This window comes from Papilio polytes, unplaced genomic scaffold, assembly GCF_000836215.1.
Source record: "Papilio polytes unplaced genomic scaffold, Ppol_1.0 DF823879.1, whole genome shotgun sequence".
In the NCBI taxonomy this organism is placed as follows: Eukaryota; Metazoa; Arthropoda; class Insecta; order Lepidoptera; family Papilionidae; genus Papilio; species Papilio polytes.
Window position 1 is genome coordinate 468,671 of NW_013525325.1, and position 23,905 is coordinate 492,575.

Consider the following 23,905-nt stretch of genomic DNA (forward strand, 5'->3'; position numbering starts at 1 on the left):
GGCTTGGGAGATCGTGAGAGGAGGGCCATGGTTGCTACTGTGTGGTGTATTTTGAGCAATGAGATTGCGGAGGTGTAGATGTTATTTTTTTTCAAGAGGAAGTGGTCCATTTTGCTTGTTTTGTTTATTTTTGCAGGTTGTTTTTGTTTTTGTTTCTCCGGTGAAGTCAAGTGAATATTGTTTTCTGGCGATTCCGATAAGTTTCTTTTTTTGTTTGTATTTTGTGGATCTTTCTGTTTGTCATTGAGTATTATGATCTTATCATATTTTAAAATAGCATTTACTCCTTGGTCTCTTGCTTTCGTTAATTCTGTGTGAAGTTCCCTGCGCTTCTCTAATACTTCCTTGGGGTAGTCCTCTTTTATGTAGAACGGAGTGCCGATTAGTTTCCTTTTAGATTGCATTATTTTTATTTTGAGTCCGATGGTTAATAGTGATACTAAGATTGGCCTAGATTTTTCACTTTTTCTACCTATTCTTCTCACTGCTTCTATACAATTTTTTTCGTAACTAATGTCTAACGTATCATTAAAAAAATTTGAAACTTTTTCTTCTAATTCTTGGTAGTTTTTTTCATCTTCTTCGATTCCAAATATTACTATATTTTTTCTTCTAGAAAGCTTTTCAAAATTATCTATTTTTATTTTTTGATTTTCCAGTTTTGTTTCAATTTTTTGATTTTTTGTTTCCAATATTTTGAATTTTTCGTTTATATTGCTATTTATAGTACATTTAATGTCTTCTTTTATTTTAAGCATTTCCTCTTTTTGTTGTTTTATATCTTCCTGTAATGAACGTAGCATATTTTTAATTTCTTCCATTTTTCTTTCTTATACGCCCTCTGTTGACAGAATTTATAAACTGTCTACTCTTAACGTTCGTTCGATTTATTTGTTGATCCACGTAGTTTTGCTAAATTGTGATAGATGGCGCTTTTTTAAATATTCGACGGTGGGAATGACTATGCAAATTGTTCAAAACTGCACTATTAATATAACATATCACCACTTCACTTATATTGCTTGGAAACCGTAATATCACTGTTTTTTATTGACAAATATTGAGCATTTCAAAGTTTTATAAAAGATAAAAACATTAATTTCACTTAGAAAGTTACACTTAGTTGCATCACTGTATTTTCACATTTTAATCATTCTTCCTTAAAAATATTTTACACTTTTTATTTGTGCTGCACTATTTCGTTTTTTTAACACTATTACACAATGTTTTCACTATTTGACTAACTTTACTAATTTTTAATACGTTATTTACGTGGAGACAGTGTTTACGTTAGAGCGGTGGCGCCCTCTCTAAAAACATTTATCATATATCTAAATATACAGTAGAAATCCATTTAAAGCGAAAAGACAGGCATCATAGTCATGAAACAGAATTAATTCATGCACCAATCATTTGTAGTACTTTTAATCAAATTATTTCTACAACTGATGTTTTTAATTGTCGATTTGTATTTTTTTTTATATTCTGTACAAATACTTTTTTATCTGCATTTTTTAATCTGTACTATTGTAAATTTTGTTTATGGAAACTTACTCTTTGCTCGTTAATTAACGTGTCCACTTCGCTGCCTTTTACAAGACAATTTTAACGTGTTGCACAATTGTAAAAATTACATTTCTTTTTTCACGCTCGGGAGAATTATATCATAAAAAGTAACAATAACAGCGTTACTATTATCATAAACAGAACATTTAAATTTCAGATATGCGATACGCGAGGGAAGCGTATGCAACAGGCTTATGGCGAGAAAGGTGTTGCTCAAACTGGTACTTCTCGTTCGTTTGCACTGTCGCTATGGTAATATAAATCTTACCGTTTCAGTTTTTAAAAGATTATGAAGATGCCAACAAAACTTAATTCGAATGTTTTTTTCAATAATTTGTAACGTGTAAAAAAAATCGTCTAAGAAATAATCGAAAATAGATCAAGTAATTATATTAACCTCCATAAAATAATTACTATCTTTTAATTCACATTTATAATAACATAAAGGCGTAATCGATAGAATCGTAAATCGCAAATGGAGCATTGGCGGGATCACATTTAATTACAGATAACCTACAAATTAACTACAGATGCGTTTGTCGACCTTTTTGAGATGTGAGTACTCTTATGTAATGTTACGATTTAATTTTCGTAGAATAAATACATAAGTTTAGTTAAGTCAATTACTGTAGTATGGTAACACTAGAATAATCTCTGATACATAGAACAAAAACATGATCGTTTTATTCTGACTTTCATTATTTTGTGGGTAAACCCGACTGCGTACTTTTATTATAATGGCATAAAAATTGTCACGTTCAGAATAAGATTTCAATGCTATTTAATTTGCATCGATATAGTTATTGTCGCTTTTAGATACAAGATGTCGCTAACAAATAGAAATACTGGAATAACAAAGATAATATTGGAATTTATCTTCATAACAGTTACCAAAATTGGTTAGCTTGTTGATTATAAAATGCTTGAATTCAATATTTTTATCCTAGAACTAATAAAACTAATCCCATCATACAATTATACTAATTATAAATTTAGATGGATGGATGGATGGATTTGTTACTACTGTTAAAAAGAAATCGGCGCAACACTAGATCTTTGCCATATACGTTCATCCCTATGACAACTGTCAATGTCATTCAGAAGTATGATTGGCGCGCCATTCTGGCGGGAATCAACAGTGAAGGGGTAGAAGTTCATTACGTTATTACAATTATATTAGTGTCTTAAACTACGTGTTAAAAAAACGGGAGTTCGCTGATATCTGTCCGAGGTGTAGAACAATCTGGAAGAAAACCTAACCTAACAAGATTTTTTATTAAAAATTCGCGGTAACGGAGTCGCAGACTAAAGCTAGTAAGTAGCAGTAAGCAAATAATGAAAGCCAATTCCTATTTATAAATCAACAAAGAACAGCTTTTAGTTTTATTTTTCTATTGTTTACGTTACTAAAACGTACTGAGCAACTGATGTTCACTAACAATAAATTATATTCAAGTCTAAACATCATTAGCCTCTAAGCTAGTTAATTTAACAAATAACTAACTGGTGCAAAATACACTGTGCAAATGAACTTTTCATATAATACATGGACTTTGACCTTCACAGTTCGTATGCAAATTAAGGGATTTTGTTTATGGAAAGTGGCCACCGGAGAGGAGTCAAGCAACTTAATAGAATAATTATGAAACAATGTATAGAAGCACGAGAATTATTTTAACAAAATGTTATCTTGTTAGTGTTAATAAAACGATAAAATTAATGTAGGTTTTGTTTATAAAGGTATTTGTTTATGAATATTTAGTTTAGACTCGCTAATATTCGCTTGTTATTTGTTTGATGTTTTCGTAATAGGTGAAATTGTTAAAATACAATTTTTAAAAATAAATTATAAAGTTAACAATTATTTGAATCATATTGATTCTCAGAATTAGTACATTCGTTAGGCGGTAGAACGCCCAGGGCGTTAGACATAAAGTGTCGGTACATGCGAAATACAATTTGCCCAGGGCGCCCGCCAAGCTGAAACCAACCATGGTTAGGCTAGAAAATCGATTAGGTACAGCGCCATCTATTTACAAATATTTAAACTTTAACATTTATGTTACGATTTATTATAACTTGTATTAGTACAATGCAAGCGTAGTAGTACAATTTCTATATGGAGTTAATTAAATGAAACTGCGAAATTAATGATTCCATTTATATCAGATAATAAATGATAACAATTAAAGGTTCATGTTATTACAAAGTATATTTAAAATTTGTAATACTGCACTATCATGTGCATACCTCCTAAATATTGGATAAGTTCCAGCGAATTGTTATTCAGTGAAAGGTCCGAGCAATATTTTACTAACCGTTAAGTGTTTTCAGAATAAGGTGCAAACAACGTTTATGTAATTGTTTTTTTCTTTGGTGGTGTTTTTAAAATATTTTAGTTTCTTTGTCGCATATTACAGTATCCCTCATCATTATATTTTTAAAATTCATCTATATTATTAAGAAATAACAATACAAACTATTTCGTTGTATTTGCAGGTGCTTTCGAAGCGTTCTTGGAAACGTATCATTGCACCGACGTGAAACTAATTTTCTTTGACAAATTGAATTCGCTCGTGACAAGATGGGAACGCTGACGACCTACGTATAAACTGAAGGTAATATATCAGTGTTTATTGTATAAAACTTACTTAAAAGTGCTTTGTTTTAAAAAACAATATGAATAATATCTGACGCAAACAGATCTTAACAGCCTTATAAATAAACGCGGTATAAAGTTAAAATTAAGAATAAACTGAGTATAAGCAAATATTAGTAACTATTTCAAATGCTAGTTTATTTAAAATTACTTTTCTAAATAATGAAGTAGGGAACTACTTGTACGAAAACTTACTGCTATTTTTCAAAATTAATATAGATTTGAAATATTTTTACCAAGTGTTTTGGTAGTGAAAACTCATGGTAACGAAAAAATACAAAATAAGCAAGTCGTATAAAAAATCAACTTTTTATCAATATTTAAAAAGTATAGATGGGCCCCCGACGGATGTGAAACTAGTCTGTCCCGCCACCGTAAAAATAAAAATCAGTTTTGGTTATTCTTAGCTATGTACAATTAATTTATTTAGTTACAAGGTACTTGCCAGCAATAACGTTTAGAATATATAATATATGACAAATTTTGTTGTAACATTTCTTTGTTCTCTACGTTTGAAAATTCGTATACAAGTAAATGAAACAAATACAATTTCCTGTGATGTCAGGAATTTTCAGTTGCATACTGTAGACAGATGTTTGGAAGTAGGTCACTTTGAGCGAAGCTGACATGTATTACCGAGACTTTTAATTTAAAATTCACTCTGCTCTTTTAATTCAACTAGCATAGAAAACTTGTGTGATTTAGGAACCTAGTTTGGATTAACTGGCAACGTTAATAAGACAATAAACCTATATTTGTTTAATTATAATAATATTTTTTTTTTAATGAATGTGGAGGTACATCGGTAGAGGTAGACCTAGAAAGAGATGGATGGATTGCGTGAAAGGTGACGTGATCAAGAAGGGAGTGATGACTGAGATGACGGATGATAGAGTGCTTTGGAGGACGAAAACCCGGTGCGCCGACCCTACGGGAGTAGGATAAGGCAGGAGATGATGAATGTTTTTTTTTTTATCAAAACGTGATAAATCAGCAAGTAGCCATTATTCGCTGGAATAGCGAAGCGTCTGTTGCCCATTACTTCTGCAATTGACAAGGAAAGCTGATTTGCTTTCCCTTTCAATTCTTTTCTTTAAGAAAATGGTGGGAAAAAGAAGAAGAACTACAATTAGATCTCGGGCATGCATACTCATTAGGCGGAAACCGGAATTACTACCACTTTACGTCTACTTTGTTTCTGGTTATTGTATAACACCGGACGAGCAGGCCCATTTGTCCAGCAAAGCGAGCAGGCCCAGTGCGTCTTGTCATAAAATTATATTTTCTTACAAATTCAAAAGTAAAAATGCACAAAAAGAGTATCTATAGCTTTGTTATCTCATCGCTTGCATTTTGTTTGTAATACTTTTACCTTATTTCTTACTCTCGGTGTCGATATGACAGAATTTTTGCAAACATACATCTATTGTCGTGATTTACAGGATGAAAACAACTGTGAGGTAACGCAACGTTTGCAAAGTAAGCAAATGAATCTCAAAAAATTTAAATCGCCATTATTTTATGAAATCTATTGGAAAAAACAATCTTATTAATATTATAAATGCGAATGTGAATATGACCTATAAAACTAGAATTGATAATTGGTATACTTTGTGCTTTATTTATTTAGTGAGCGGTTTATTTGTTTATTTATTTTTAATTATAGCGCCATCTAGTGGCGTTATTTGGAACTGCGTCTCTTCCACTGTAACGAGGAAAAATCTGAAAAACAGTAAATTACCGACAATTATAATTTGTTTTTGTTTATCACATATAAAGTAGTCAAGTCTTTATTGTAAAACCTTTAATTTAAACTATTTAAATTTTTCTTTTGCCACTTGTCGCTAGATGGCAGTTCACAGTATTATTTTGTTTTAAACAAATATGCGTGTTGTGCAGAATTTTGATTAGGTATATCCAATTAAAACTATACTTAAATATACTCGTATTACCTCAATACCTTTAACAATCACTTCGTCATCAATAAAAAATATTAAGTAATAATTAATATTTTTCAGCCTACGGAAATACAAAACAATGAAATTTTTCCATGCATCTATTGTTTGATAGAACTTGTAAATCAGTATCACAAATACGTCAGCAAGGCTTTGATGGTGTAAATTTTAAATAGTAGATGTATGTTGTAAAACATTGCTTCATTTCCCTTAATAGAATTTTCAGGGTTGAACGTTATTGTCGTTTGAATTATGTTAGTTCCGTTAACATTGGGTTATTATGATACAAATTTGCAAGATGTCATAGCGCCTTTTCATTTGACTTCACGCGACTTTGACTTCAAGAGCTTTGTATCTTCAAACGTTTAGTTTTTGGAAGAGGAAGAAAATAATGACAGGCCCATCGGGAGGATGAAATCTATTGAGTTCTTACTTAGAGAGGAATAAAGATAGAGGGTTGATGAAGTTCAAACAGGACGAGGAATCGAATCACACAAATCCTAACGACGAGGACAAGTCGACCCGACATTCCTCACGCTGCGTGATCCAACCAATTATAACACGGACTTGTAATACGCCTGTATAATTTACAAAATGACATTCCAACTCTCGATACATATCATTAAGTGGTTCGTGGACAAAATTACATAGCAAATTACGATCGCCGCTGGGAGGGTTGAGAGGGACATAAGAGGGAAATGAGGTAATGATGGAATCAGTATTGAGCATATGCCTACGTAAACCACCTTATAAGTGTCACCAAATTACTCTTGAGTGTATCTTGGGTGGTCAAATCACCACTTTATTGACAACGCATTATATTGTTAACAAAAACCGAATTAAACTAAATATAGTACCGTCTTCCCTCTATAACTCTTGGGCAAGAACATGTACTGAGTTACCTCATAATTTAAAATCTTAAAGACCGTTTAGGTTATAAGTCATCCCGTTTTACGCACTGATAAAAACTTGAGAATTAAATTAAACAAACAACAACGTTTCCTTGAAAAAGTATCAAAACAAATTATGTTGATAAATATGACCTGTAGGAATGGTTTTATTTTGCATAAATTACTTTATTACATATTCAAAAAATAACATATACTATCATGTACATAAACAAAATACATGATTATATTCACAAGATTTTGTATATAAGAAGGTATGAAATCTCTACATTTATTGATACATAATCTGTGCGAACCGAGGTATAATTTAGCGGTTGGGCGGCGATGCTTCGGGGCGCAATTTTGCATATCATTAGTTGCAAGTGCTTGCGCTCGCGCATTGGCGGAGCGGGAAAGGCGGGCCCGATGTACTATGGCGGCAATATCAAATGTGGCTCTCACAGTTGACAATTTGTGTCATCAACCATAAATAATATAATTAAATATGTCATATATATTTATTATCTTATTAATATTTATACCAGCTGTTCCCGTGCGGCTTCATTCCCATGAAATTATTAAAAAAAACATTATTTTATTGTTTACATTTGTCAAATTCTCCATTGCAACTATCAAAATTACCGTAACCTTAATATTTTTGCTTCCTTAATGTTGGCAGCTAGTAGTTTATGGTCCTTTCCCACATGATAGTTGTTTCCAATTTATTTACCTTCTAAGTTTAATAGTGTGAAAATAAATAGCCTAAAACATGTCGTAAGTGTAGGGCTTTTTATTAAAGAAATAATTATTCGAAAATATGCTGTGATTGCTGACATCCTACGCCACGAAGTAGTGAGTGTTAACAATTTATTATGTTAGTATAGATTTAATATAGCTATCTCTTTCTGTTTCATTATCTGTACGTTATAAAGAATGGGACATAATGATATAACGAAAATTGATTAAATAAAAATTTAGATTTCCAAAAAAAGACAAGTTGAAATATAACTTCATGATTAGTGTTAAATAAAGCCGTATTCTTTGACTATTTTCAATCAATATAACATCGTTTCATATTAAATTAATCGTGTCATCGTATTTCAAACTTCATTAAGGTCTTATAATAAACGTTATTAACTTACTTTTGATTATTTAAATACTAATTAAAGGGAATTTAAAAACAAACAACTACACAATGTATACACCGTCTATCGAAATCAATCAATGAACACACAAGCCTTCAAAACGTACGTGACCTACAAATGCTGATTCACTTTTAATATGCAGTCGATAAAAAGAACATCAACAGACAGTCTGACGCCAGTGAAAGTGAAATTCTTTACAAACGTTATAATAAAGGAACTTGTTTTGTTATAGTATTGGTTAATATTAGTAGGTAAATATTGTTAGTATTAGTTATTCCCGTGCGGCTTTATCCGCATGAAATTATAAAAATAAAATATTGTTTACATTTGTCAAATTCTCAATTTCAAATGTCAAAATTACCATTACCATCTTGCTTCCTTAATGTTGGCTGCTTGTAGTTTATGGTCTCTTTCCCACATGATAGGTTTTTTTTTTCAATTTATTTACCCTCGTAAGTTTAATAGCGCGAAATAATATAGATATAGACTAACGCCTGTCGTAAGTATAGGGGTTTTTTATTAAAGAAAGAATTAGTCAAAAATATGCTTTGATTGCTGACATCCTACAATATCCTATAATAAAGCGTAAACACACGCTACGAAGTAGTGAGTGTTTACGCTTCTTCTTCATCATCTCATTCTTATTAATTTTACATTATATCTGAATCATTTTGTAAGAAAATTTAAAGATCATGTTAAAATGCAAGCATATATAATATATTTGTAAAAAGTTTCCTCGAGAACAAGTTGTATGCATTTTAGATAGGGAATATATTTGTGTACATTCCACGAAAATAAATTGATGGACTGAATTATCGTCAAGTATAATTTTAACTACATCTCCGAGTCCTAAACCAAATCTTTATAATGAAAGCGTATCATGTATCTGTCCTTCAAATCTATCTGACATTCCTAATTTTAATCGTCAATTCCTTCGTTCGCCTTTCGCTTTATTTCTGAGGCTATCTCGAATATTCGTGAATACGTTTTCGTAACGTCATCGAAAAATTATCAGATATGTGCAGTCTCTACCGGACAAGAAGTAAACTAACAGATCAGTCGAGGACGTTGAGTATGCGTTGTCGAAACTGCCACGCAATTGTATTAGTGTAACGTAACCATAAAAACTTTGTACTATGGATTGTGTATTATGCAACAATAAATACGGGTCCTATATGTGCATGTAAATGAGTTTGTCATTGATTGTCAATCCAATACAATTATCTCACATTGGAATTAGTGAAGCGTACCTTTTGAAAACATAAATCACAATCGTACTAATACTGTTAAATGCGAAAATGGATGAATGTTAGAGCTTGTAGTCCAAAGTGCTGAACGAATCTTGATATAATTTGGTATATATTTAAATGACAGTCTAGAAGAATACATGGGCGACTTACTTTTGTTTTTTTTTACACGCGGACAGAGACTTAGGCAAAAGATAAAGTAATCAATGGCAATTAAATTTGTGAGATCGTTGGATAAAAAATACTTTTTTAATGTTACAATAAATATTGAACAAATGCAGTTTTGATTTTCTATTTTGATAAATTAATTAGATATAAAAGAATGGAATTTCCGGGTTAAATACAGCTGGTGAAGGGTGACTGTGTCAATGATAAGTATCGAGTGTTCACTGGCGACCTCATTACCTGACCCGCGGCGGCTCGCGTGACATTACTTTTCATTCCGTGTTTCCTCAAAGTCACTTTAATGTTTTTAATTATTTTTAAAACAGCTGTATTTCAGTCAGTCAATACTCCTTCATATTAAAATTACGTAGAACATAATTTTATTTACAGAAACAATAGTTATTAAGGCTAAGTTCACATTACTGTGCGGTACCGCAGCGCAGTATTGGAACAGAGGGTCTATCACGAATATATCCATTACGGTTACGAGAATGTAATCTCAATGTCATCAACAAATTATGATATTTATTGGTGTACTGAACGCTTTGTAGAGGTGCTGGATTAATATAGTACAAATGTCGATTAATTAACGAAAATGTTCTCTCGATTACTTCTGATAAGCCCTCAATATTTATCGTTAAAATCACCGCGGTTGCGTAACAATCTATGTGTAAGTAGTATTGTTCAGTTCATCTGCGTCGCTTAAATCTGGATAAAAATGAGTTATAATAGAGTAGGTATTAATTGCGGTACGAACAATGCCGTCGTGTGAACGCTCCAACGTACATGCGTGGTTCGCGCGGTCATGTAAACCTAACCTAAAAATATCTTCAACACTGTTTCTTGTATTTTGTATCATAGTAAGAGTCAAATTACATTGCCACAGTTAAGGTTACATTGTGAATAGGCGTTACTTAGGATTGTGATGTTACAAAACCCAGCAACAATGTAGATTTTATTATGTTTGAATTGGTTTTACCGAACATAGGTGTGATGTTGATATTTGTTGCTAACTTCCGCGAAATACCAAATATACTAGTAGAAAAATATAAATCGGTGTTCAATACTAACGTTATAAAGAGGAAAGGTTTGTATTTTTGTATGTATTGAATTAACTCAAAAACTACTGGGCCGATTTCAAAAATCCTTCACCATTAGATATGTATTTGTGAGTAACATAGGCCATGTCTTCTGTGTTTTTTGATTTCACGCGGGTGCAGTCGCAAGCAATAGCTAGTAAATTATATATTTACGTTTAACAAAGCCATATATGTATTTCCGCTTATTAATAATCCATTTCTATTCTTTGCAATTTCACATTTACATTTTACGGTAAATATTTGCGGTATCTTATGCTAATTTACGTTTGATTTCACATCCCAAAAGTGTTTCTAATAAAAATAACAATCAACCTACAAGTTTAATACATAAGGTAGGGTAAACTTGCCAGTAAAAGCAATAATACAAAGAGTAAAATATTTGTATATAGTTTTATGTATTTTATGAATAAATTCAATATCACACTAGATTCAAAAAACCACAAGCTATGATTTTGCAGATTTTATCACTGCCTCTTAGTAACAAAAAGTTCCATTGCGACTAAAATGCCAAAATAGGTACTATTAAACTATTCGAAAAATCACGCATTCACAAATATCAATGATAATTTGTAAGACAAATAACTATTGCGTATGATGTATTCTTTCCAGGTTTTTTTCAGGTACTCTAGTAATAGCAGCCTTGTGAGTGGCCTCGTAAGGCCTCTGATTATAACTTACCTCGTAAAGCGCGACGGTCACCGCTTGATACTCTTAAGTAAACATTTTTTTTTGTAAACGAACAAAATATTCTACCAAAGTTTTCTTATTAACGCTATCCGAATAGATAGATATGTTTGTTAAAAGGTAGAAATTAGTGATATAAATATCAAAGATTTGTAGTTTTCCAGGATTTTAAGGCACTTACGCAACGCAAGGATAGTTTCAACGATTTACATTGCCTTGTGTACGACGGGCCTTAGGTTATGATACAATTGCGATGTGACATTACTTGAATATTCTGGCGCCTTCCTTGCTGTATATTCCTTCCTTATTTTCAGATTTTCCTTCTTAGCACTCTTCTTATTATATGTTCTTAGTTTTTATACTTTACAAATTATTTGGTTCTTGCAAATATAATTGCAGTGGTCACATGACATAAAGTGAACAGCTTGTTTATCTGTATGTCTACTTACAATAAAACGTAACTACAAAAAATCACGGTCGAATATTTAATCAATTCATTGTTCATCAGATAGACTTTGAATAATTTATATATTTAATTATGCATTTTTAAATAAGAATCAAGACTACTGTGTCATAGTTAATAACGTGTATTAGTTTGTGGCTTACGAATGGCCAGCCGCGTTGCGACTGTTCAACAATATAGGCGCACCGAAAATAAATCGACATAGTCACAAACGTGGGCTGTACCGGTAGTGTTCGGCGAAAGTCTTGCTCGATCCACGAGTTATATAACGAATTTTAAATACAAAGCGTCTGTAACTCCAGACTACACGACCGGTTCCGGGCGATGTTATTTTTCGCGGTCGCTATTATGAATAAAGTTATTAAGATAGAGGTATGAGCGTAGAATAATTTCAAGCATGTTAGTATAGCTGCGATAACGAGCGGCACACGACGTTTTACAAACATTCTGATCGAAAATCGTTCAATTTTCGGTTTCTGATATTTGAATTGCATTTTCGAACATTTTAATTCATTATTTCAAAGTTGAGTTAAAAGAGTTTCATAAATTAACAAACTGAATAGTTTTTTTTTATTTTTTTTAAATACAATTGTCATAAATACTTGTCGTGGTCGTCATTATCTGATACGGCAGTGGCTCGCTGATAACTCGAGTGACAACAGTGAATTCAACAAATAAAAAGCAGGTGAGAATATAATCCCTATAATTTTATTTTTCTCTCTATTTATGAGTGGAGACGGGCACAAGACTTAGAAAGGTATGGTTGGATTGCGTGAAAGTTGACATGATCAAAAGGGAGTGATGACTGAGATGATGTTATGATAGAGTTATGTGGAGAACCAAAACCTGATCCGCCGACTTATCGGAGTAGAATAAGGAGGAAGATGATGATGATTAAAATGATGAAATTGTAATAATATACATTGATGATACAACTATCCTATCCGGTTTACACATTGTTTACGTCTAGAAAAACAAATAACTTGTAAATTAACTGATGTTAATTATCGTTTTTTTGACTTATTAATAGGCAATTGCATCGTTGCGTGTCTCGGATTAAATAAAAAAGTTAAACAGTTTTGAAATCGTTACTAAATATTGTTTCTTTACATAGATTTGTGTTACATAGTTGATTTCGATAACTGTACGAGAAAAGATAATAGTAATTGTTAGGATTAGAGTATAACTCCACTGCAGTCTTGTTTCATCATCCCTTACACTTTCTTTGACAAAACAGAGACAGTTATATTTATTAATACAAATTTTACAGCAGCCAAATTCTACGTTTACGTTTTGGCGTCGCCAATCGATGATCTAGGCTAATTCTAATAGGAGGGGAATAGTATATTCCAATAATATGGACTGATTCGAAATATTTTTAGGTCTATTTTCCATTTTTCGGTTGTCTAACTCTCCCGTCTGCTTCCCTCTGACGATGCCGGTGGACGATGTTATTGTCCACCTAAGCAATTATCACCTCAAGGACCGGGAAAATCCCCAAAGAATAAATGAATATGTATTTAATGCCACGAAATAGAAATTACATAAAAGGATTTATTCTAAAGGAAACACAATCGTGGCAAAAGGTAGCCAGCTCAGCGTATGCAGGACGGAATAAACCGTTCCTGCGCTGCTTTTCAGCTGGCAGAAATGGATTTCTTGCTGTCAAATTTTGAAAATTACCGGTAGTTTTTTTTTTCTTTTTATTTTTTAAAGGGACTTTTGTTCCTTAAAACATGTCAGTCCCATAATATCTTAAACTAAATACCAAAACCATACAATTATAAACAAACACAATATAAAACAAGAAAAGTAAAACAATATAAAAAAAAAACAAAAATAGTTTTAACAAGTAGCTATAAGGCCCTTAACACCATGTAGCGGACTTCGTCTGCTAGGTCCGTCAGTGGCTCGGCCAAAGCAGACAGAAATCAACCAACATGGTGTCTTAGAAGTTTGTGCCTCTTAAATAGTGCCTCTCTACCGGTAGTTGTCGAGCTATGCTCGTGTCTGTTTGTTTTTCGGGTTGATATCCCTATACTAAATAACAAATGCGAAAGTTTAGATAGATGGATGTTTGTTAGATTGTTTTCTAAACAGTTGAACGGATTTCGACGATATTTAGCATGAAGAGAATAGTCTGGAAGAACACGTAGACTTCTCAATTTTTATTCGACGCCGACTGTGTCGCGGGCGAAATCTAGTTGTTTCATAAAAATGTAAACATTGCAACAATTTATCGATGCTAATCACTTTATTAATAAGATTTCCGTTACAAGTATATACTTGTAAGATAAATTATCTGTACATAGGAGTAATACGACATACTTATAATGTTCGCCTTTTTTTTTATTTTTATGAAATCTTGTTATTTTTTCTGTTAACAAATCAAACTGATTTTGAACTGGCATTTATTATTCAACATCTGCCTTATAAATACTGGCTATAGAATGATATCTATTCAATCATCATCATCAGCCTTTATCAGCCCACTGTTGGGCATAGGCCTTCCCCAATATCTTTCACAGAATGCGGTCCTCCGCCTTCCGCATTCAATGACTTCCCGCCATGCGCACTAAGTCGTCGGTCCACCTGGGTGGACGACGCCCTACGCCATCAATTCAATACAAATACAGAAAAATACTAACCTATACCTATCTTTTTTTTTTTATAACATAAGGTGGCAAACGAGCAAGCGGCCACCTGAATCCGCCAAAATGGCGAAGCGACCGCTGCCCATAGACATCCGCAATTGCAGATGCGTTGCCTACCCTTATCCGACGGAGGAGGAGACGCACATAAAAAGGATATTTCCCCTTCCTATGCATATCCTTCACCGTCAAATCCACTTTCTCTTCCCATCCTCTTTTTGTGAGTAAAGGGTGTTAAAGAGAAAGGGACTAAAAATAGGCCTCCGGCACCAAACTCATCAGACAAAACACGGAATTGCTTCCATTTGAAGCCTGTTTTCTGTGTGGTCGTGGTATTACACCGGGCGTGCCGGCCTATTCGTGCTAAGGTGTTAAAGCGGGCACTACCACTGTTATCTGTACCAATGTTATAAAGAGGAAAGATTTGTATTTATGGATTGTACGTATTGAAATAACTCAAAAACTACTGGATATTTGAAAAATTCTTGTACCATTAAAGAGCTACATTATCACTAATACAAGCTACTTTTATATAAAAAAAGCATCACGCGTTCGAAGTCGCAACAACTAGTCTGTCAAATAAGTATTTGCGTGATTTACTTTATATTCCTTGAATTTGGCAGCCTATTGGTTAAACCATTTGACATTTAGCACCTACATTTTCAAACTCGACGTATACGTCGTTACAAATATTAGTTACCTCTTAATGATTTAATTAAAACCGCATACTTAATTTGGTTTAAATCTTTGATCTATGCGCTTAGAGCATTAAATTAAATCGTAAAGATAAAATGTTAAATTCCAGATACAGAATATAAAAGAAGCCACTATGTTAGACAAATCACGATTGCGAGTTTGCTCGGCACGTGCTAATTGACATGTGTTTTTGCACGCGGCATTGAATGCACATGTACTAAATAAGCTTTGAGATTTTATACTTGTGGCTCTTTGCACCATAGTTAAAGATTCACCTCCAAGTCTATCTTACTACCAGCTGCAGCTCGCGACTTCGCCCGCGTGCAATAAAAAACATAGCCTATGTTACTCATTGATAACGTAGCTTTTAAATGGTAAAATAATTTTTGGTATTGGTCTAGTAGTTTTTGAGTTATTTCAATACATACAAAAATGCTAATCTTTCCTCTTTATAGTCTTATTATTATAAATCCGAAAGTTTAGATGGATGGATGGATGTTTGTTAGCGTTTGTAGCCTAAACGGGTGAACGGATCTAGATGAAATTTGGCATGGATATAGAGGATAGTCTGGAAGAACACATAGGCTATTCACTTTTATTTTGTTTTACATCCACGCCGACAGATTCGCGGGGGAAATCTAGTATTAGTATATATATATTTTATAACATAAGACGGCAAACGAGCAAGGGGCCACCCGAATCCGCCAAAATGGCGAAGCGACCGCTACCCATAGACATCCGTAATTGCAGATGCGTTGCCTCCACAAATCCACTTCCCCTTCCCATCCTCTCCTTATGAGAAAAGGGTGGTAAGGTAAGGAGTAAGATACTTAAATTAGGCCAGGAGGAGATACTTTATTTTCCTTCACCAGACCAAACCTACATGTATAAACTACTGAACAAATGATTGTTTCGAAAATTAGAAAAAAACGTGAATATTTATCGTATATTCATCGTCTTTTTATAATTGAGTTAAAACAAGTTTGATATAACGTACACCTGATAAAACGGACAAAATTTTAAATTAAATTGTAACGGAATTTTGAAAGGTCAACAAGCAGTTTCCTTGAATTACTATTATTGGACAACCGAGATAATTTATTTACAACAACAATCCGAAAATAACTTATAGGTTAGGTCAGTCTTTATTATCTCATTTCAATTTAAATATAAATACTTAACGAACATTATTACTTTATCGAACGTCTTTAGTATATAGTAAGATAAAAAAAACAAAACCGACTTCAAAACAAAATACACTAAAAACAAGATATTCTCAAAAAAAAAAACAGTACACTAAAAAGTAACGAAATAACTCCTTGAAAATAGTAAACCTACCTTATTGTAACTGTTATGTCTATATTGTACAATTATTATTACTTTAAAGTCGGTGTCAGCCGAGGTATGCAGTGATATTTCTACGAAGTGTTTCCACATTTTTACCATAACAATTGACAATTGAAAGTATAGTAACATCTAAATTGACTGACACCGACTTCAAAGTAATAATAATTGTACAATATAGACATAACAGTTACAATAAGGTAGATTCACTATTTTCAAGGAATTATTTCGTTACTTTTTAGTCAACTGTTTTTTTTTTTGAGAATATTTTGTCATTAGTGTATTTTGTTTTTTTAATTAAAAGTTTATTTATTTCTCGATTTTTAGTGAATCTAAACATCCAAACATCTAAAACACATGTGATAATCACCAGCTTTCAAGCAAAGAATGAGTTATCTAGAAAATCGATTATCTAAGAAATTTAGTAAAGAACTAACACATCGTTGCGATCATTCACTCATAATTCTATCCAGCCGCGCGCCGCTGTTGCCCGTGAGTTTTAATATTTTGATAACTTCTAGAATCTCGGTCAGAATTACATACTGTTAAAGGCAATTCTGATCTACATTTAATACTCTATCGTGAAATCATATTTATTTGGATAAAGATTCATACCAAACAAGAATAAAAGCGTTTAAAATGAAGTCGATTGCATTTATTTGACGGTTTTCGCGAAACAAATGGTTATTGTGCGGCAACCTTAAGAGATAGATATATGCTATCGCGGACTTTAATTTAGCTAATTGAATGAGCTACAATTCTTTCATACATCATTTTTTAACGAATTGAGTACCTCCTTCTTTTGGGAAGTCGGTCAAAAACGGGAAAACCCGACATTTATATTTTCACCAACATATTCCCTAATTCATCTAAAATGATAATCTTTACAATTTTAGTAACATTTCTGCGTACGTGAATAATTTTGGATAAGAAATAATTTAAACATTACTATCGTTTCTGTCGAAAAACTGTTGTCAAGCGCTAATTTTAAAAATCATTAAAAAGGCTAACGAACTTTTCCACAGTTATGATGATAATTTTACAAATATCAATTCTTAACTACTGACGTCACATGACGTCTTCGTCGTTCTAATGAACGGAAGCATATAAATAGAGCAGTGGGTGTATAAAGAATATTTGCATGACATTTGAAGATCGTATTCGTAACGTTATCGAGAAAACGTATGAGATATCTTGATGATCACAGCCGGTAGGCGGTGCGCAATTCTAATCCAAATTTTAATCATAAATTACGAAAATGAATTCACGTATATTTGTTATAAGTTTAAAAAAGAAAAATAAGGTTGTTTTTAATTTTAACAATATGTATTTTTCCCTAAAATGTTATTCCTAGAAGGGAATTTAAATTAAAAACATGCGTTACAAAACGTAACGCAATCATTTACTGGATTACCATTAATGGAAGGTTTACATTTCATAGACAAAAAGAACTGTTTATGGCACTATATTGTCCCAATTCTTAACAAAAATTGCATGCAATATATATAATGTTTGATTATGAAATAGAAATCGCAATAAAGTTAACAATTAAGCCATTATCTGCGATTATGATGATCAATTAACTTGTATTATTCCTTACAAAAACTACATTATAAGTTTCCTAAGAGCAAAGCGTAATAAATGCACGCATGGATTTTGCTATTTAAAAGTCTATAAATAGCCGATTTGCTGCCGCTTTTAACCAAATCAATGAGAAAAATAAAACTTTTGCGATACGTTTTTGTGTAAACAATCTTCAACATGACTTTCTCCTTAAGAAGGGTCGGTACGGTATGTACGCATCTCTGTCATCCGTGATATCTGAATTCACTCCCAGATTTAGCATATCCCGTTTCATATTATCATTAACAGTAGTAGAGCTTGCCCGGTGACATACCACAATCACACAGAATACAGGCGTGAAGTGGGAGCGATTCGCGTTTCGTCTGACGAGTGTAGTGCCGGAGGCTCTGCTTTAGTCCGTTTTCCTTCCCACCCTTTGTCTCACAAGAATAGGATGGAATGAAAACGTGCATTTGACGGTGGAGGAGACGCACAGGGAGGGTAAATAGCCACTTTATGTGCGTGTCCTCCTCCGTCGCCTAACAATAGGGAACTTATTCGCTATTTCGAATGTCTATGCGGAGCGGTCGCTTCGCCATTTTGGCAGATTCAGGTGGCCCCTTGTTCGTTTGCCACCTTATGATATAAAAAATCACTCAATATTTTGCTCGTAGCCTTACCTTTGTAGCCATTCAATTTTAAACTTAATGAACATGAATGGCTACTCGTCTTATATCAAGGTCTTTGTTTAAATAATGAAACTACATTATTGTCCTCTTATTTAATGACACCAAGCTACTGAAAATACATTATATAAAGTTAATAATTTCCACAAAAAATACATATTGAAAATTCGACAGATGTTGAGTTTATATTTAGATATTTTAGAATTGCCCAAAATAACACACTTTGAACTACTGTTGGCACGGATTCAATATATTTTATCAGTTTAACGGCGAGTGGTATATGATAATAAATTATTTCTTTTTAATCTCTAAAACTGTATTTTTGTATATGTAAATTATCAAAACAATTTCAAGTTATATGAAGTAACTAGTGTAAACACAGATAATTTAAAAAAAACTTAACAACTGGCTGTTTTCTTCGATACTAGGTACTATATCAATGCTATATTTCATCTGTATACTTTGAGACGTTCTGGAGTTATCTTCCATCATGCAACCACCGCATTTATAAATCTTCCTGAATGAAGAGATTAAAAAGAAGCACCATTTGTCCTTATCGCATTATGTGGGTCGCTAGAGGAAGAAGCTAAGAAAAGTTATTCTCATCTGAAACATAAGTAAATTAAAAGGGACATGGAGACGGATCTAAAGGTATACTGTTTAAATCGTACATCCTCATACCGCGGCAATCAAGAGCTCATTACCACAGAGAGAGCTAAAGAACTAAATAGCAACCTCATGATATGTAGTTAAAGACAACGGACTAGCCGATAGCATGCTCGGCGTTCGCACAAATAATTGGACATGTCACCGAACAATCGCGTAAGTCGCACGTTTATTATTTGTCTAGGCAAATTGTGTATTTATTACATTATATTTCATCCGAATTCATGAAGACGTTTACAAAAATATGACATTGTCATCAGTCCGGGCCTAATCAGTTGGGTGCTAAAAATGCCAATTTGTGAATAAATTCGTTCTGTAGATATGCAATATGCTGGTTCTCTACGATTTCCCGAGGCAAATTAAAAACGGGCAGCGTACACGATTTGCCGGTGACTACAAAGCACTCTCCATTTGTAAGCGTTTAACGTTGGTATTGATCCATTGGGAATTAAATTTTTTATACCGACAAGAGCGATTACAGCGCCGATTAGCGATGTTAAAAAAACTTTGATATCGTTCCACAATGCTGGCAGTCAAGGATGGCTTGAGAAACTAGTGTTCGATTAGTCCGACAGAGGGTGGAAGTAATTATTAAAAAAACGGTTGGAATCTTTTAACATTTTCGAATAACACGCCAATCATCATGTCAATGATGTTCCTGATCTTTAAGTTTTATGAACTAGCTTTCATCCATGACACTGAGCGCGTGGAAAAACAATGTTGAAGACTATTCTAGTAACTGTTAAATATCAATATTCACCTACAAGTTCATTGATGTGAGTGTAAATGTAGCGTGAACTTAACCACCAATCACCTCGCATGTTTTCGTTTAGAATTAAATAAATTAATTAAAGCCGTCACCGGAAAAAAAAAGTATAACGTGAGTAAGAGCCGAAAAATAATTTGTTATAAAATGTTTAAAAATCGATATTTCCCGTGATATTTATGTCGTGAAAGGTATTCATCGGTAGAACTTATCGTTTTTTTAACGAAAGATTTACACTTTGTAAGTAATCCTTTAGTATCTATACATTTATACATATAATAAAATTGGAGTGTCTGTAATATTTATAGACAAATTCCAAATTTCGCTAAGAAGTATTTGCGTTACTGTATATATTTTTTTGTATATCTGTCCGCCAGCCACGGTTCTTCTGGATAATCTCTCAGCCGATTTTGATTAGACCGTTATTTCTGGAACGGCTGCACCGATTTTTACGGGAACTTGACTGGAAGGTACCTGGTAGAAGGAATGCAGGCTGGAATAGATTACCATCTTTTTTAAATTCCCCGCTAGCGAAGTTTACGACGACTCGTTCATATATATTTTTGCGGAATTCTGCAAATGACAATTTATGTCAATAGAGTAGTACAAGTGTTACTTGTAGAAATTTGTATTTACATCAGCGAAATTACATTAGTTTCTACAAATATTGTGTGGGGCGTCTGTTACAAGCTAATGAACATACATAAGTGCATCCATCATTCCATTCACAACACAACCCATAAAGGTACTTCGTGAAGCGATTAATCGATACGAATAAAAAACAAAACAACAATGTAATGAGGCACGCGAATGAATTTTAATTACTTTAAATCTTCAATACATTTATTACTAAATATTTGAACAGTTGATGCAAAGCGATTAATGGTAATTTCTGTCTGAGCAACAGTTTTTTTTTTTTTTATCTTAGCATGTGTAGGTAAACGATTGCAATTATTTTAGTTTGAGCCTGTTTTTTAAATGTTTTTAAAATGATTTTTTTCGAAATATGAATTTAATCGAGGCGACTATATTATTTACCTGAACTAAAAGAACTTTCTGAATGTTAATACAATTTGCTGTTACGTGCTAGATGGCGCTGTATTCAAATTATTTTATTTTGGAACTCTACTTTTTAATTGTTTTTTTTAATTCACATAGTATTTTTGCACGGTTTTAATTATTTTGTTTAATTAAATTTAAAATTTTGGTACTATGGTGATTAGTATTTGGGGGAAAATATTTTTATATATGCACTACTCGTCGCTAGATGTCGCATGAACAGTTCTCAAAGTAATATTTTATAACTGAAACAAATAATAGATGGCACTAGTGTATTATATGATTGAAATATTTTTATACAACAACAAACATACAAAGGTATAAGTTAATGTTAATTTGTTGGTTAAGTTATTAGTGTTGCATCATGAGATCTAATTAAAACGGAAACTTGTAAATAATACAGAACACCTTCTGCTGGCTTTTAATGAATTAAAATTATTAGGCATTTTATTTAAAAATTAGTTTTGAGCTTTTTTATTCTTTTTTGTAATTATGTAATAGCCATGAAATACTTTTACCCTAACTAGCCGATTTAACCAAGTAGTTTAGATACTGACAAAAGAACCTTAAAGATATTTTTAATTACTCAATAATGCATTACAATTGTAAATAAAATTAATTTAAAAATAATTTGATGCTTAGGAACCGAAGCCCAGTTCCGTTCGAAGTTCTGAAAATCGATTGTCCAGAAGATATTCCCGGTACTGAATGAGAAACGTCATCGTTGCCGCGTTCTTAATTAAGCGAAGTTTTTGAAATACCCACTATCTCAACCATGACAGACGTGCAGTGACGCAACAGCGCTTTGTTCAGAGTGTTACCATGTGTTTAACATTTTCCCATGATTGTTGGGAATTTTATCTAATACAAACACTTAAAACTTTTTAAAGCACATAAATACATTCTATAATAATTAGAATTAAAAGATTTTTTCTATGTATTTTTTTGTTTAAAAATATATCTACGAGAAACTCATTGAGTTTGAATATAAATTCTATTAGTTACTGTTAAAAATGAACTTTATACAAGGACATATTTGTGGTATTTCAAAATAAAACTGTGACAACACTAATTTAATTTGTTTGCCGTGACGTGAGTGTTCACGTCACTATGACGTGTGGTGCGGTGACGGTTGTCGGTGTGTCGGTGTGCGCGAAGTGGCGCCGGAACAAGGTCGAGGCTCAACAAGCGGAATGTATTACAAAAATAGTCCGATTATGCCATCTCGCATAATGACATTCACTTACATTACCGTAACAAAAAGTTGAATGGAATGCTTGCTGTCTCCTTATGTGTGCATGATCAACAATTAATATTTCTTGTAAGGATATACATTTTTGCAAGTAAAAGTTTTGATAAAAAAAAATATTTGTGTTTAGTACTTATATTCATTTGCTACTGAGCTCCCTCTGCTCGTTCGTACCTTTCTATATCTATATTTACATTATATAGAGGAAAGGTTTGTATTATTGTATGTATAGAAATAACTCCAAAACTACTGGAGTTATTTAATTAATCTTTCACCATTAAGAAGCTGATAACATAGGCCATATTTTTCCTTTTTTTTTTTTTAATTCGATGGCGAAGTCGCGAACAACAGCTAGTCTATGATACAAACAAATCTCACATAAATTAATACAATAATAAGTGTTTTTTTTAATCTTTGACATATTTTTCGTAAATCAATGTTCTATGTTCCCACGAATACCACCTTGCAGCATTTCCACGTACAGCTTATAACCTTTCACGCTTCCCTGTGGTCGTCGGTCAGTTGGACGTCATTGTAATTACGGAAAATACAAATGCAATCAGATATCATTTGTGCTGTCACAGGCGTTACATTCATGACTTCATCTCTCACGTTTTCGTCCACAATGACGTCACGACAGATTGTTTCTAGTAAAACGATAACGTATTCAATTCTCGAAAATGTCGCTGGATTTTACAAGTTTCTTCGCCAATTTTTACAGAAACAGATTTATTCTTCGATTAGTAATGTTACATTATTTTAAATCATATACAGATGTTTTATAAAAAAGTGTTTTTCCTTTTAAAAATAAGCCACGGTTGAATATAAAAATTATAACATACTAGTTAAATTTAAAAAAAAAACAAATGTGAGTAGCTATGTATGTATATGTATGTATATATATATGTTTTTCCAGACTATCCTCTACATCTATACCAAATTTCATCGAAATCCGTTCAGCGGTTTAGGCTACAAACTCTAACAAACTCAATCCATCCATCTAAAACTTTTGCATTTATAATATTAGTATGAGTATGATTATTATGTAATTTCTATTTAAAATACTTTGCTGAAAACTTGACAATGGTTAAAAAGATCACGTACGTTGAGCTTCCAGGCGGGTTAGACAATTACGGGTAGCCGCAATTTGGTTGGCAACCGCAAGTTGTGGTTAAACATCTCTGCGGTACGTGGTAAGAATCTCAATGTCTAAGCCATGACACAACTCGTACCCCCTACAGTTGGATACAAACCTGTAAAAGGTTCATATTAAGTAGGAGAGCTAGGAAATATCAACTTCTTGAGAAATTAAAATTACCAAAAAAAAAAACAACAACGCGTCAATTTCTTTTTG

The 23,905-nt window shown here is 32.7% G+C and overlaps 2 long non-coding RNA genes across 2 annotated transcripts; one reads left to right on the forward strand and one right to left on the reverse strand.

The window, feature by feature from the left end:
• Nucleotides 1-1,962: 1,962 nt before the first annotated feature.
• LOC106103064 lies at nucleotides 1,963-22,123 on the forward strand. Its single transcript, XR_001225610.1, has 3 exons — nucleotides 1,963-2,121; nucleotides 4,066-4,184; nucleotides 21,945-22,123. It is a non-coding gene; the product is annotated as an uncharacterized LOC106103064 (long non-coding RNA).
• Nucleotides 18,989-23,798, reverse strand: LOC106103063. The gene is made up of 3 exons (XR_001225609.1): nucleotides 23,656-23,798; nucleotides 20,718-20,816; nucleotides 18,989-19,417 (listed from the first exon to the last, which is right to left on the reverse strand). It is a non-coding gene; the product is annotated as an uncharacterized LOC106103063 (long non-coding RNA).
• Nucleotides 23,799-23,905: the final 107 nt, after the last annotated feature.